A 15,000-nucleotide genomic window follows, 5' to 3' on the forward strand; every position below is an offset into this window, starting at 1 on the left:
TCAAAGAAAAAAAAGAAGGAAATATTTGCTGCGAATGAATGTTTTAGCTGCAAATTATACTTTTATCGGGGTTAATAATTCGGTGTGTGAGTTGAGAGAGAGAGAGAGATGAGAGAGAGAGAGAGAGAGAGAGAGAGAGAGAGAGAGAGAGAGAGAGAGAGAGTTGTCCCTTCAATTTATTTTAGCTAATTTTATTCAATATATTTTACATTTATTTACTTATCTATTTTTACTTGAATTGTTCATATGTATGCAATATTTATTTACATTCATATTAATCGTATTCTTCTTTATTATTACTGTTTATTTATTTAATTTTAGGGGAGAGAGAGAGATATTTATTTAATTTTAGGGGAGAGAGAGAGAGAGAGAGAGAAGAGAGAGAGAGGAGAGAGAGAGAGAGGAGAGAGAGGAGAGAGAGAGAGAGAGAGAGAGAGAGAGAGGAGAGAGAGGCCAGTGAAGCTTTCCATTGTATTTTTGTGTATCATTATTTTCTTGTATTCCATTTTTCTCCTGTCTTGCTTCATCCATCGCTTCGCTACACACACACACACACACATACACACACACACACACCACACACACACACACACACACACACACACACACGAATAAATGTTTTTTTTTTTCTCTCTCTCTCTCTCTCTCTCTCTCTCTCTCTCTCTCTCTCTCTCTCTCTCTCTCTCTCTCTCTCTCTCTCTCTCTCTCTCTCACGTCTCTCGTCCACCAATGCTATTTGAGTAAGCGACATTTTTTTGCGCGTTACCAAATTTTCATGTGCCATCAGTCAGTATCAGCTCGTACTCAGGTGTCAATATTTCCGCCGGATAATTAATGACTGTCCAGGTAAACTCACCTGCTAAAAAAATAAATGTAGCGCAGGAGAAGCAAAAGACGGCACGGCAGATTAGTGTGACGGGAATGAGGGACGGGTTGAAAATGGAAAGGGAAGAGAGAATGAGGTTTGAGGAAGGGAATATTAGAAGAGAAGGAACGGGGCGAGAAGAAAGAAGGGGAAGGAAGGAAGGAGGAAACGAAAGGAGAGGAAGGTAAGAAGGAAATAATTGAGGGAGAGAGAAGGGGATGTAAAGGAAGGAGAGAAGTGAAGGAGGAAAAAGGAGGAAAAGATAGAACAAAGGGAAACGAAGAGAGAGAGAGAGAGAGAGAGAGAGAGAAGAGAGAGAGAGAAGAGAGAGAGAGAGAGAGAGAGAGAGAGAGAGAGAGAGAGAGAGAAACTGACAAACATGAGGGAGAGGTAAGGAAATGGCAAGGGTTCAGTAATCAAATACACAAGCAAGGCCACAAGTCACACTCATGCCACCTTAAATAATCATAAATTCTACATATTGATCAACAAACTCCTCGCTGCCTTTACCTCTCCACCGCTGACACCAACACCCAACACAGCCCAGCCCGGCGCAGCACAGCACACATACACACGCACACAAACACTCATTCACAGCCACCACAAACACGCTGATCCGATTACGGCCACCGGATACCGGGTCTAAATATCTACCGACAGTGTGCCGCTGCCGCCCCCGTCACGCAACAGTCTGACTCACTACCCGGCTGGGAAAGGTGTGCGTGGAGGTTGATAACGAGAAAGCTGTGTGCGTAGGAGATGTACAGGTGCTGAGGGGAGCGGGGAATTCCAACGTAGGAAAAGAAAACGGGGAATGAAGGTGATAGAAGAACAGGAGGTAAAGGAAGGAATTAGGGGAGAACGGAAAAAAAAAGAATGATCATGGGGGAGTATGGTACGATATGATGATAAAGGAATGAAGAGGAGTAATATAAAAGACGGAGTGGAGGAAATTTAAATGGAAAGAGAGAGAGAATGAAAAGGATGAAAGAAAGCATTAGGAATGAAAAGAAGAGATGTAAAAGAAGGTTGAAGTGGGAAAATATTAAGTATGAAAGGCAATTCTAGAGAAGATGGCATAAAAAAACATAGAAAGAAGTGTAGATGTAAAAATGGAGTGTAAAATGGCAGTATAGAGGCTAAAGGAAGGAAAATAAAAGAAAATGGCGAGAGAAATAAAGGAGAGAAAGACAGCAGGAGAGGAGAACTAGAGAAACACAATACTGAATAAAAGAAGTGAGGGCTAGAGACAAGAGAAGAATGACAGGAGAGGAGGAGGAAGGAAGGAATGGGGGAAGCGGGAGAAGTTAGCGGAAGTATGTGCATTTCAGAGTGGCAAAGACAAAATTACCAAGGGAAACTTAAACCCACAAGTTAGCGAGGAGAGAGAAAAGTAAAGAAAAGATGGAAGCGGAGTCGTGCAGCGGGACCAGAGGCAAAAGAAAAGTAAAAAGGGCAGGCAGGCGGCAAGCAAAAAAAGTGAGAAGAGAATATATATTATGACTTTAAAAAGGACCAGGGAAAAAAATAGGGTGACGGGGTGGGAACAAAGAGAGGCGGATGGGAGGAGTAGAGAAGGGAGAAGGGAGCGACGCTGATAGTTATGCTAATAGGCGGAAAGATAGCCTATGGAACGTCAAGATGAAAGGAAAAAAATGAGAAATTCATGAGGAAACGAGAACGAAATCATGAGAAGATGGTAAGCGAGAAAGACGGAAAAAAAAAAAAATGAAAGGGAAAAATGAGACAAAGCCAAGTCAATTCCTCTTGGCTTCCAGAAAACTTTATTTTTTTTTCAGGAATTATGAGCTCCTGCGAGGATTGGCGACGAATCATGATAAATGTGGTCCTAATCTCGGGAAATATATCACTCTGCTCTTCGGAATTAAACCTATCGCTTTTCTCTCTGTGGCGGCGAGGGTTTGTGGGTAATTACGTGGACGGCTTTATAAATGTGGTATTGGTTGGTGTGTTTAGGGCGACGATTTACCAAGGGGAGAAGGGGAGATAGACTTGGGGCAGAGAAGGAAAACAAGAGAAATAAGGTCAATGATCAGTAGAGAAAGAGAGAGAGAACCTGTCACTCTCATCCTTCTCACCTTTGCTATCATTTCTGTGCTATGAAGATTTCTAGCCCCTTATCAGTAATTTCTTTCCTGTGCATCTGATCCTGTGTCCTCTGAGAGAGTTTCCGCCTCTCGCTCCCTCCTCCCGCTCAGACTTTTCACCTAGGTGAGATAATTAAGCCTTTTCACCTCGCCTCCCACTCACCTTCCTCCCGCGTCCTGCTCGGAGAGAAAATGCATCATGGATTTTAAGTTTTCATCATCTTTCTTGTCGTCGTCGTCCTGATGATAAGATTGTACCTGGACTTCTTCTTCAGCTCATTAGCACCCTCCTCCTCCTCCTCCTCCTCCTCCTCCTCCTCCTCCTCCTCCTCCTCCTCCTCCTCCTCCTCCTCCTCCTCCTCCTCCTTTCTCTCCCTTTGCCTCGATTTTTCCCCCATCTCCTTTCTTCCCCTTCTTACTCTGTGTCTCTTTCATCATTCCTCTTGTGTGTGTGTGTGTGTGTGTGTGTGTGTGTGTGTGTGTGTGTGTGTGTGTGTGTGTGTGTGTGTGTGTGTGTGTGTGTGTGTGTGTGTGTTTAGACCTTAACGCATCCTGTAATTTAATAGCTACGTTGTTTTGTTGTTGAGTTAAATTACGCACATTACCATTCCTTCCACCTATCGCTAAATTTGGAGACGCAAGTGAAGGAAAAGAGAGAGAGAGAGAGAGAGAGAGAGAGAGAGAGAGAGAGAGAGAGAGAGAGAGAGAGAGAGAGAGAGGGAGGGGGTGAGAAGACCGAAATAGTTTTACTCGCTTACAGGAGAAATTGCTACCGGGAACAAAATAACACGGGATAATTTGCAAAGGACCCGAAACGCTTGACCTTCAAAAAAAAAAAAAAAGAGAAGGTAAGAAGAAGCACCGACTTTTACGGAAACAGACTTCGAGGCGCTGCTGGTGTTCTTAGGACGCATGCATAATGAGTTACAAATATTAGAACTTTCCTTCCCTCTTCGATAAGACGCCGGGCAATGCGAACTCAGCCGTTTTCTCCCCGCGAATAAGGAAGATAATTGTATGCACCTAATTTTCGAGTAGTTTTGGCTCAGGTGGTTTCGTTGAGTGAGGCTTAAGGGAGGGAAGGAGGTCAAAGGGAAGGAGGGACGTAAGGGAGAGAGAGTAGAGGAAAAATAGAGGAAATAGAGGAAAGAATGAAGGGTAAGAGTAAGAGAGACTGGGAGGGGAAGCATGCGAGGGAAAAAAGATGAGTGAAAGAATATATGGAAGAAAGGGAGGGAAGGAAAGAAAATAAGAATGAAAGGAAAAAGTATAAGAAGAGAAGAAGGGAGGGAGGAAAAAAGGTGGGAGGGACGAATGAATAGAAAAAGGGCAGGAAAGAGTAAAAGAGAAGAGGAAGGAAGGGAGGAAAGGAAGGTGGAAGGGATAACCGAAAGGAAAGAAAGAGGAGAGGAAAGAGTAAAAGAGAGGAAGAAGAAAAGGAGGAAAGGAAAGTGGAAGGGATAAATGAAAGGAGAAAAAGAGGGTAGAAAAGAGTAAAAGAGAGGAAAAAAGTAGAAAAGAAATGAAGGTGGTGGAGAGGATTGGAGAGAAAGAGGGCAGGAAGGAGTGAAAGAAGAGAAGAAAGAGGAGAAAAGAAAAAGGTGGGAGGGATGAATGAAGAGAAAAAGAGTAAGAAAGAGTAAACGAGATGAAGAAGAAAGGAAAGAAAGGAAAATGGGAGGGGTGAATGAAAGACGGCAGGAAAGAGTAAAAAGAAGGATGGAAGGAAGGGAGGAAAGGAAAGTTGGTGGATGAAGGAGAAATCAGATAGGAAGAAGAGAAGAAGGAATTGAGGAAAGAAAGGTCTGAGGGATGGATGGAAAGAGGGAGAGGACAGGAAAGAGTGAAAGACGGGAAGGAGGAAGGGAGGAAAGGAAAGCGGGGGATGAAAGAAGTGAGGGAAGGTGGGATGAGGGAAGGCAGCGCTGAGGGAAAATCGGAAGGGAGGCAAGAGGGAAATATTTAATTGGAAATCATTCTTCCCTTAAATATTCCGAATTAAATTCAGTCATTACAATAAACGAAAATGGCGCCCAATTAACTCGTTTTATAGTTTACCACTGGCCTGTACGTTATTTTTTGAGTTACTTTATTTGCCTTTCGTATCTCTCTCTCTCTCTCTCTCTCTCTCTCTCTCTCTCTCTCTCTCTCTCTCTCTCTCTCTCTCTCTCTCTCTCTCTCTCTCTCTCTCTCTCTCTCTTTGAATGGAATCCTTATTTCCTCTACCAGTAATTAGGATTGTCCCCCACCCATCATTTTCTACATTAAAATACTCGGGGCCTTTGTTTCCCTCCCTCACTTAAAACCTAATTTTGCACAGAGAAAAGTTCATGTAGGATATTACACGCCTCTGAAATTCCAGCGATGCTTCTCCTCTCCAAAAATATTATTCCACCATTTAGTTTCCAGGAATTTTCTTCGCATTTGCACCTTCACATTTTCATTACGTGTTTGTCGAGCCTCGTGTGTTCGACAGGTATTATTATCAAGGTAAGAAAATGCATAAATAAATAAATAAATAAATGAGTAATTAAATGAGAGCTCTTCCTTGATCTTACGCCCTCTCCTTTCCTTCTTTTCTTATTATAGAGTTGGAATTGACACCTATACATTCTTATTATGTTCGTGTATGCACTAAATACTTCACACTCCCTCATTTATTCTGATGTAAGAAAATCGTATATATGCATCTCTATACGCAAACTGCCTTTTTCTCCCTTGTTCCTCTTAGTTGTATTGTATTGCTGTAGTGAATTCTGTTGTTTGTATCGTATGTTGTATGTATATATGTGCACTCATACACACTATCTGCTTCATACGGCCTTATTTTTCTCATGTCATGGAAATTTAAATACACATCTCTATATATACACCATTTACCTCACACAACCTCATTCTTTGCTTGCTACAGAAGAATGTACACTCATGCTACCTGCCTGTACATCATCTGCTTCATTCACCCTCATTTTTTATAGTAGAAGGAGGAAAATTAAGTCATACCTGTTTATTTTACACTATCCACCTCACACACACTCATTCTTTAAGTTACAGGAGGGAAGTTGACTCATATACCCTCATTATGTATCTTCTTGCTTATAATTTCTCATCGGTTTGTATAGTAGGAAAGTTAATACTCATACAGTCTTATCGTACACACCACCCACCTCATAAACCCTCATTCTTCTCTTGTTATAGGAGGAAAATTGCTCTTATTATGCATCGTTTCCTTCACACATTCACATTTCCCAAGTCACTGAAGGAAAAAACCAGCACTTACACTTATATACACACACCATTTGTCCAACACTAATTTCTGCTATAGGAGGCAAACTAACCTGTTATGTTCACCTCTATATCCACCTTTACACTCACGAGTATACCCAAAGGTTTTCAAGGGCCTCGAGACGGCTTGCTATAACTTCCTTGAGGGACATCATTGCACACTAAAGAGTCATTTCCTCCTGTATTGGTGCGCCGGGTTCTCCTGATGGCCCCTGCACCAGCTCCCGTCCCGCAGGCATTGTGACTCGGGAATGAGCTTAAGTGAGCAGCGCAGACTGAGAAAGAAGCAATTTTTAGAGCTGGCTGAGTAGGTATTTCTGTCTATATTTCTGTCTGTCTCTGTCTCCATTTGTCTGCCTGTTTGTTTGTCTTCTTTAGGTATATTTTTGTTTGATATTTAATGGTGTTTGTGTAAATGTTTCTCTCTCTCTCTCTCTCTCTCTCTCTCTCTCTCTCTCTCTCTCTCTCTCTCTCTCTCTCTCTCTCTCTCTCTCTCTCTCGTGGAGGGGAGATTGTGGAGGTTGGGGGGCAGGTTTCTTAAAGGTCTCTTGTCGTTCGTCTTCGTCATTGTTCTCATTTCGCGAGATTGAGTGAGTGAGTGAGTGAGTGAGTGAGTGAGTGAGTGGCAGTGCGAGGCTTCCATTTGTTTCATTATGTTTATATTCGCAGGACTCCAGGTTACCTTGAAACGGGGTGCATTTTTGCAGGACTGTCTTGCTGTGTCCTCGATGTTTCATGTTGTGCTGTTATGTTCTCGTGTGTTTTTTCAAGGATTTGTATGGATTTGTTGTGCCTTGTGTTGTCTCGTGGGTATCTAGAGGTACGGAGAACACACACACACACACACACACACACACACACACACACACACACACACACACACACACACACACACACACACACACACACACCTATTTGCGTCCCTCCCGTTCTTTCGTTCTGTCTTGCTTTCCATTCACACACACACACACACACACACACACACACACACACACACACACACACACACACACACACACACACACACACACACACACACACACACACACACACACACACACACACACACACACACTGTATACTGCGTCCCACGTCCCACATTAATCCTTCACCTTGACCTACTTTCTTCCCTCCCTCCTCCTGCTTCTCCTCCTCCTTCAGCTACAAACCTCCCAGTTCACCTGTGTCGTGGCATTCTGTGAGTTTCCGGCATCCATCAGAGGCCAGGGCTGCATTAGGCTTTTGTTGTGCCCATAATGTTCTTGCTGTAGGGCACGAGTTACGAGTGGTGTACCAGAGTCGCTGTTTTTGTCTCCTTTTATATGACTGTAATGAAGGAGCGGTGCAATGCGAGGGTGTAATGGAAGGTACTGTGTTGAGGATACCGCCGGGGGACTGACTAGGGAGAAAGCGGAGGTCATTAGGGAGGATCTTGGCTGAAGGTAATGTGAACGCAGGTAAGGAAGGAGGTGGGCTGGAATGTCCGGTTGAAGTATGGAAAGGTATGTACGTGTGTGTGTGTGTGTGTGTGTGTGTGTGTGTGTGTGTGTGTGTGTGTGTGTGTGTGTGTGTGTGTGTGTGTGTGTGTGTGTGTGTGTGTGTGTGTGTGTGTGTGTGTGTGTGTGTGTGTGTGTGTGTGTGTGTGTGTGTGTGTGTGTGTGTGTGTGTGTGCCGGGACAGGAAGGGGGGACAGGAGAGAGAATGATTGTGAAAGCTGTTGATAAAAGGCTAAAATGAGAAACAGGGTAGAAATATGTTCAAAGTCAGTGTCTCTTGTGTAGATTGGAGAGGAAATGAGAGGATGGAAAAAATAGAGACAGACGATGAAAATATTTTCAAAGTTAGTTTCTCTTGCGTATATAGAAAACGAGAAAGTGAACGAATATATATGTCTATTTTTCCCGTGTGTCTTTTTAATATTCAGCCTCATCATGTCTGTATATCACATTTTTTTTATTTATATCCGTCAGTCTCTATCCATCTGTATCTTCATATATGATGCGTATATTCATTTGTCCATATTTATTTCTTTATCTATCTCTCCATGTCCAAACCAGTCTTATATGTCTGCCTATTTACATCTAAATATCTAAATATGTCTTGTGTGTCAATCTGTCAATCTATATATATATATATATATATATATATATATATATATATATATATATATATATATATATATATATATATATATATATATATATATATATATATATATATATATATATATATATATATATATATATATATATATATATATATATATATATATATATACGAGAGGTGTGTCATTAAAGTTCCAGGACTGGTGTCCTAAAAGATGAATTTCAAACCCAAGCCACAAACCACCATATTTCCCCTTCAAAGTAATCCTTCTGGAGTATACAACTGCGCTCCCAACCCTCTACAGTCACTAATCTTTTTCTTACGTGCTTTTAAAATCATGTCCTCTGTTGCAGGTCGTTTAACAATGAGCGCTGAACAGCGAACAAACTTGAAGTTTTTGGTGCAGTTGGGGAAAACGCCGTCAGAAGCACTGGGTATGCTGCAAAAAGTGTACGGGGATGAGACAATGTCACGCTCACGTGTTTTTGAGTGGTGCAAGAGGTTCAAAGAGGGCCGGGAGGACGTGGAAGATGACCCCAGGAGTGGAAGACCCTCAACGAGCAGGAATGAGGCCAATGTTGAGCGTGTCAAGCAGATGGTGCGTGACGATCGTCGGTTGACTGTTCGAAAGATCGCAGATGAGCTTGGCATGAACCACAACAGCGTGTGGAAGATTATCACTGAAGATCTGGGCATGCGGAAAGTCTGTGCGAAGATGGTGCCGAGACTCCTGAACGATGACCAGAAGGGACGACGCATGCAGGTGTGTCAGGACATCCTCGAGCGTCTGGAAACTGAACCAGACTTGCTCAGGAGAGTCATCACCGGCGATGAGTCCTGGGTATTTGAGTACGACCCGGAGACCAAACGCCAGAGCCTTCAATGGAAGAGTCCGGCGTCGCCACGGCCGAAGAAAGCAAGGCAGTCCAGGTCCAGCTTCAAGGTCATGTTGATCGCTTTCTTCGATGTGAGGGGCATCGTCCACTGCGAGTTCTTGCCACAGGGCCAGACAGTCAACCAACATGTGTACAAAGAAGTACTGCGGCGTCTGCTTCGTGCAGTGCGCGAGAAGAGGCGGGAGTTGTGGCAGGGCAACTCGTGGCTGCTTCACCACGACAATGCGCCTGCTCACAATGCCCTGAGCATCAGAGAGTTCTTGGCCAAGAAGAACATCGCCGTGCTGGAGCAACCGCCCTACTCACCTGACCTCGCTCCGTGCGACTTCTTCCTCTTCCCCAAGCTCAAGGAGGTCATGAAGGGGACCCGTTTTGATGATGCGGACGACATCAAAAAGGCCGTGACGACGGAGCTGAGGAGCATCCCGCAAGAATCCTTCCAGCAGTGCATGCAAGCCTGGCAGAGAAGGATGGACAAGTGCATGCGGTGCCAGGGGGATTACTTCGAAGGAGATAACCTATAGTTTGTAGCCTGGATGTGAAATAAAACTTGTGTGGCACCAGTCCTGGAACTTTAATGACACACCTCGTATATATATATATATATATATATATATATATATATATATATATATATATATATATATATATATATATATATATATATATATATATATATATATATATATATATATATATATATATATATATATATATATATATATAATATATAATATAATATAATATTCATCTATCGACCTATCTATCTAGTATCAGTCTATCATCTATCTACTTATCTATCTAGTATCTATCTATCATCTATCTATCATATATCTATCTATCAATCTGTTTGTTTATGTATTTATTTAGTCATCTATCTATAGTATCTATCAGTCTATACATCTTTGTAGCCACCGACCTACCTGTCTACCTACCCACCTACCTATCAGTCTGCCTATCAACCATGCATCATTAATCTGCCTATCTATCTACAACACACTGCAATATAATTATCAACCACTGTCGCGTAATTGGAAGTTGTCAAACGCAAAAGTAATCACACAACGGGGTTTCAAAGAGCGCAAAATGTCCACCACGATCACTTCTGCATAAAAGCGCACCATGAATCCCAAACGCTCCCGGCCTAAACATACGGTATGGCTGCAATTAGTAACTTATATCCAGCCGCCATGGTAAAGTACTAACTCGTGAAAATGAAATATTATAAACCCCATCCAAAAAAAAAAAAGTTCAGTTGTGGCATGCATATTCATAATATGTTTGGATGCATATACTAGAACCCAAACACACACACACACACACACACACACACACACACACACACACACACACACACACACACACACACTATAGGTTTTCTGCATAAGGGAGAAATAGAATGGAGCATAACTAATATATTCTCTCAAGAGATGATAAACAGAACCCACACAATTACAGGCTCGTGTATCCATTAGTGTTAGCAGCAACCTTTGTCAGAAAATTATGGTGAAGAACTGCTCTCAGTTCTCAGAAAATAAATACATACGTAATACCAGTGAGGCAAGCCGAGTGTAGTGGAAGACTTATTGTCTATTACAAACAAGATTCCGTCGGAGTGTGGAGGACTTTATTAGACTGAGATTGTGTAAGGTTTGAGATGAAATGCTTGATCGGATATTTCCTGTGAAACTCGAGCTACAAAGAGTGTGTGTAAATATTATATCGTGGAGAACAGGTGATGACTTGTTCAAAGAAATAGTTGAGTTTTTAGGACAAAAAGCGTAGAGAATGTACTAAGAGTAAAAAGAAAACTGATATCAGATGTATAGAGCTGCCTCATGAAGTATTAAAAAATGTGTGGTGAAAGAAAGAGAGCAGATTAGATCATGACTTTTAAATTGATCAAAGGATTCCGTCGTGTCAACAGAAGAGACTTCTTTGTGTTTGATGATGCCTGAGAGGACGTGGTCATGAACTTAGAGGGGCCTGTTGAAAAGATGTGAAAAAATTGAGCTTCTTTAGTAGCTGTGCTGACATTTGGTTTGGTGCGGCGGCAGAGAGGCTAATAGAAAAAGAAATGACACCTGTGAGTGTAAAACCTGAACCAAGAGAGATATGGAAACAGGAAATCGTGGTCTGAGTGGCTGGAAATCCTTATACCGCAGCGGACTCAATACATTTAGAATAGTTAACACACACACACACACACACACACACACACACACACACACACACACACACACACACACACACACACACACACACACACACACACACAAAGCAATGTGAAATGTAGGACGATAGGACTTCGCCTCACCTGCTTGGCTGCTTTGTCTGTGACAGGAAGGGAAAGAGGGAGTGTGGGAAAGAGGGAAGGAGAGGAGAGGAGAGGGTGAGACTTCGGTGAATATGTGGCGCGGTCCAGAGGGAGCAGCTGAGGTGTTGGAGGGAGACACGTTGAATTCCCATCAAACCTGTACACACACATGCTAACCTGCCATGTACGTAACGCAGAAATGCACACGTGAACACTAATTGGACTTCCTCATTGCTAATTAACCCGTGAACTGCAGGACGCTCAAAAGACAAAGGTAAAAGCAATACCTGTCCCTCGCCTCCACACCTAAGCCACTCCCCACTCCTGCTCCTTGTCGCTTCTCAACTTTCTTGTACAGCTTAACTCGCCTGTCCCCGAAGGAAGCGGGAACCACCAGGAAAGCACTAGGGATGTACCACAGAAGCACCACAGAAACACCTACCGCTCTGTTGCCCAGGTGGTTGACACGGCAGTGCAGGTAGGCGGCACGGCCAGTGGAGGTGATGACGACCGTGGTGGTGTTGGTGTCAAAGGCAGGGCGCAGCAGAGGATTGTCCCAGATTTGTTCCGGACGTGACGGCGGCTGCTCTCTCGACAGTCCACCTGCAGCGGGAGACAAAGCAAGTTATAGCTACTGGGGGATCGAGGGAGGCTGGGCAGAGAGAGAGAGAGAGAGAGAGAGAGAGAGAGAGAGAGAGAGAGAGAGAGAGAGAGAGAGAGAGAGAGAGAGAGAGAGAGAGAGAGAGAGAGGTTTACAGGGTGCTGGGAGAGGTTGGTCAGAGAGAGAATTGAATGGAGGAATTGAAAGTTTTCCTTGGATTGCTTGGAATAAACGGTGAACTGGTGGAGATGGATGGAGAAGAGCTTTGCAGTGTTAAGAGAGACTGGGCATATAATGTACTGAATAAAAAAAAAAAAAAAAAAAAATAGAAAGTTTTGCTAGGATTGCCTGGAATAGACGGGCAACTGATAGAAATTCATGGAGGATTGGGATTAAGAGGACGGGCTCGTCTGGCATTGTAATCGTTGTAGCTGGTGGTGATGATGTTGAGAGACTGAATACAGGATATGTAAGAAATGGAAAATATCGCAAAGTGATTTTGAAACTACGTATTCCAAACGAATTACTAATACGAACACACCTAATTTATTCTGCAGCGCGAGAAAAAAAAAAAAAGGGAGGTTACTACGTTTTACCGAAAGTTATAATGAGTTGAAAATTAGAAGAAAAAAAAACTTTGGAAAATGAATTACAGTCTCGATAATACAGGGACGTTTATGGAAGGAAAATTGTGAGGCAAGAATAAGAGAAGGAAAAACAGAAGAAACATGTGAGGCAGGTGAATACGACCGTCTTGTCTTATGAGTGGAGGTGAAGAGCACGGCCTAAAAATAATCCCTTTGTTTCAGTATAATGACTCTCTCTCTCTCTCTCTCTCTCTCTCTCTCTCTCTCTCTCTCTCTCTCTCTCTCTCTCTCTCTCTCTCTCTCTCTCGTTTTAATTTCGAGGGTCGTCCTTTTCTTCTAGTTGGGTGGATCATTCTGTGCCGGATACACTTTGGTTGATTTGTGATGGTGTATTTTTTTTTAACTTTCCTTCTCCCCAGTTTGTCTTTTCGTAACACTCTCTCTCTCTCTCTCTCTCTCTCTCTCTCTCTCTCTCTCTCTCTCTCTCTCTCTCTCTCTCTCTCTCTCTCTCTCTCTCTCTCTCTCTCTCTCTCTCAAACTCACGAAAACACTTACTCCCCCCTCCATATACTTTTTATTTCCTTAAAGCAAAAACACAAAGTACACGAATTAAAAGGACGAAACTTAAACAAATCTGGAAAGTTTGCAAATGGATCCAACTTGTGTGAGAAAGTAAAATAAAAAAAGTGAAAGCAAAACAAAATCTTGGAGTTGGTGGTGATGCTTGAAAGAAAGGGAAGAGGGAGGGAGGAAGGGAGGGAGAGGGAGGTAAGAAAGAAGAGGAGGGAGAGGAACAGAAAGAAGGAAAAAAAAAAGCGAGGAGACGAAAGGACACGAAATAGATAAGAAAGTAAGAGAGAGAAAGACGAGAAAGTCAAGACAAGAAAGAAATACTTGCAAGACTGAAGGAATATGGAAGAGGAGGAAAAGAATTACAGGACAAGGAGACTGAGGAACAAAAACGAAAAGAGAAGAAAAAAATAGATGAAAATGGAGAAGAGGGAAGGGGAAGGCTCGGGGAGGAAAGAGAAGCGTGCATGGACGAATGAGATGGAGGGGAATGGAGTGTGGTTGTTGTTGTTGTTGTTGTTGTTGTTGTTGTTGTTGTTGTTGTTGTTGTTAGTGTTGTTGTTGTTGTTGTTGTTGTTGTTGTTGTTGTTAGTGTTGTTGTTGTTGTTGTTGTTGTTGATAGTATGTGGAGTTTGCTGGCGAGATTAATGACAGAGAGAGAGAGAGAGAGAGAGAGAGAGAGAGAGAGAGAGAGAGAGAGAGAGAGAGAGAGAGAGAGAGAGAGAGAGAGGTTTTTCATCCTCTCTCGTTTGGTACAACTGTTGCCTAGAAACCAGAAGTTTGTGAGTTCGATCCTGGCTTGTGGAAATTTCTTAGTTGGAGAGGTAGCGACTTCTCGTATCCTCTATTTAGCCTCAGTGTAGCGGCGCTGTAACTCTTGCAGTCATCACTTTGTATATATTTTTACTGCCTCGTTTCATTTTCAGTCTCTTTATGTCTTATATAAGTAATTTTTTTCTATTTTTTTACCCCTCTCTCTCTCTCTCTCTCTCTCTCTCTCTCTCTCTCTCTCTCTCTCTCTCTCTCTCTCTCTCTCTCTCTCTCTCTCTCTCTCTCTCTCTCTCTCTGTGTGTGTGTGTGTGTGTGTGTGTGTGTATCATTATATTTTTGTATTTTTTAACTCCTTCATTCCATTCCAGTCTTTGTATCTCTTATGTAAATTATATTTCTTTATTTTTTACTGTATCTCTCTTTCTGTCTCGTTATTTCTTTCATTTTTTTCTCTGTTCGATACCACGCCAGTCATTCTTTTATGTAATTCATCTTCCTTTTTTTTTGCCGTATCTGTCTTTGTATCACGCTATTTCTTCCAGTTTTTTCTCTTCCATATCATCCCAGCCCTTGTAGCTCTCATGTAATTCATACCTTAAATTCTGTGCCTTATTTATCTCTGTATCTCGTTATTTCTTCCAGTTTTTCTCGTCCACCTCTCAGCTTTAACCCGGTCTTCCTCCCCGCACAGGATGATGCCCCCCTGAAAGCACCTTCGTCTCGCCGCCAGAGAAAGTCCAGCAGCCGAGGTGAGTTGCTGGTAAAGTAGATGTATCTCCATTTTAAGGAGTCACGCCGCCCTTTGTGAGTGGTTGTCATCCGGCTGCTGTGTTGTGAGAGGTAGAATGTTCACTTTTTTTTTCTACCAAGTTTAGGAACTCTGTGTGTATTTTGTGA

General features: G+C 42.6%; 1 pseudogene; it reads right to left on the minus strand.

Annotated features, from left to right (window-relative positions):
* LOC135116222 (zwei Ig domain protein zig-8-like) overlaps positions 1–15,000 on the minus strand; it is a 103,738-nt pseudogene that overhangs the window by 36,875 nt on the left and 51,863 nt on the right.

This window comes from Scylla paramamosain, chromosome 30 (genome assembly GCF_035594125.1).
Source record: "Scylla paramamosain isolate STU-SP2022 chromosome 30, ASM3559412v1, whole genome shotgun sequence".
NCBI lineage: Eukaryota > Metazoa > Arthropoda > Malacostraca > Decapoda > Portunidae > Scylla > Scylla paramamosain.